Below are 2415 nucleotides of genomic sequence, written 5' to 3' on the forward strand. Positions count from 1 at the left end.
GGGGGGTGGGCTTGAACTTTTATTGAAAAAACAAAACACCAACAACAATCAAACAAACACAATCACAAACGGAAGGCATCCGAGTCGTGATACAAATACATGTACAAGGATACGGTGATACTTCCACCGAAGACTGTTTCGTGTGTAACATCTTGTGCTTGTGCCCTGATGTAGACCACAAGCGAAAAATTCAAATATCAGAAATCAGTTAAATTTGTTTATTCTCAAAGAATATGCTGCCCTACTCAACGACTCACCAATCTGCTAATTACACATGATCTAGTTTCTTTTTGTTCTTGTTATAAAGTCCAAAATCCGAGGTTCTGATTAAAAACTGGCGCCCCAGGCGCTCTATTTGTGCGGTGAAAGATATCAGGTCTGTAAGCAGCTTACAAGTACCCTGATAAATAGTAGACTAATCCAAACCTTGATCGATCTTCTTACTACTTAATGAGCAGAGAGAATACACGTAGCCTTCGTTGTAGAATTAATATCTGGCTTCTCGAGGTGGTTGCCCAAGGTTTATATATAAGCAGTCTCCAATCACACCATGACAACAGTGGCAACGGAACAGAAGTAAATCTTCAGACCGGAAAGTCACTCGTAACATTTTCAAGTGAACAGTGACAGCCTGAAGAAATCCGTGGACTTCAGAAGTGGAGACAGGTGATAAAAGACAACCCTGTCCAAAGAGAGATCACGTTTTATGTAAATGATTAAGTTTGTGAAATTATCTTTAATCAAAACCCCGAGAAGAGGACTAGATTATGTAAGGAAGCACACAGGACACTGAAGAGCCTTATGGTAATTATGAGAAGCACTTTCTAAAACACACGGAACAGTCTGAGTTCTGAAATAATTGAAAGAACATCATTCTATGCCGAGGAACATTTCGAATGGTTAGATACCACCTAGGACACTTTTATGAAATAGGTTAGCACGTTAGGGGGAGTCGTGATATAAGAAATAGATTATATTGTGAATTTTTTGCAAAAAAAATCAACAAAATACAAAAAAGGTGAATAATGTTTGGTTTATAATAAGCAGACTTAAATCAGACGGGCCTCCAATAAACTTGTCCTTTGAATACGAATACGAGATAATAGCCCCATCAAATTGAACTCGTCACAGACGTTTTCCAGAAACATGAAGCTCTATCCACATCGATTTCTTGGTGTGCACACAATGTTTGCCCTGTGGATATATTCTCAAACTTATGTTAACTCATCCACAAGCAAATCGAAAGTACCAATTGTTGCTCGCGCAATGTCTCTGAACTCCCCAGAGGATCGCACAGCTGAACAAGTGATCCAGGATGCAGGAAAACGAAATCAAAGAAACCGTCGTTCGGTGGAAGACCACGATGGCCGTCAAAACAGTTTGACTAATTTAAGTCTCTCGAATAACCGGACAAACCAGCCAAGCACAGCCGATAGAACTGACTATTTACCTCCAAATAAGGACAACAACGGAGTGTCAACCTCAATGTTTCATTTTCAGAATTTCACCCACGAAAACTGGACGGAGAACAACCAGTCTGCGTCGTCAGCGGACGAACAAAATCTGTATGACATTGGAGATCTTGAAATAATCGATGAAGATAATTTGTTAAGTTGTGCAAATAGATGTAACGACACTATCTCTCTTCCCTGTTCGTGCAGGGCTCAATGTGTGGTGTTCAAATCTTGTTGCGGTGATTTCCCTGCGGCGTGCCCGGAAACTATTGCTCGGTCAGCCGAGTTCCCAGCGAGCTGGCTTCAGGCGCCTGTCGTCTGCTCTCCCAACGAATTTGTCTTCATGATAGGAAACATCTCTCTAAATCCAGTAGAAAGTGTCGACAAACTGTATAGGTTTTCCTTCCTTGATACCGTAGCATCAGCACCAGTCACTGACAAACACACTGGGATCGTTTTCGTGAACTTTGAAACCTTTAGTAAGTATGCAACAAATAAATCTGTCCCAGAACAGTGGGTAGTCACCCTCCACAAATCTACTTTTCCATCAGATAAGAGTTCGTGGGCTTTAGATAGAACACTTGTCCCCTCACCTGCCATGTATGAAAGTCGAGAATATTCCAGATTGAACTTTTGTCTGGCAGACATAATTGACAGCTGCCCAGGAGATGAAGACAACCCAGTATCCGATGCCTGCGAGAACTCTGCATTCTCCTATGTCGTGTCTCGGTTTTGGCAGCACCGAAGTCAGTATAGATCTAGATCTGTATACTACAAAAATAAGCACTGCTGGTTGTGCAATTATAACGCATCGGCAAACGTAAGTTCAGTTCTTCCGGCGACCGCCGTCGCTCTCAACATAAAAGGGGACGCGTTCAGGATTCTAACTGATCTAAGCGACGGAATATTAACTTTAACCACGCAAAGGCAAGGGGCAGACCAATGGCGACGTGTATCGTGC

Source organism: Aplysia californica, unplaced genomic scaffold (genome assembly GCF_000002075.1).
Source record: "Aplysia californica isolate F4 #8 unplaced genomic scaffold, AplCal3.0 scaffold00058, whole genome shotgun sequence".
Taxonomy (NCBI): Eukaryota; Metazoa; Mollusca; class Gastropoda; order Aplysiida; family Aplysiidae; genus Aplysia; species Aplysia californica.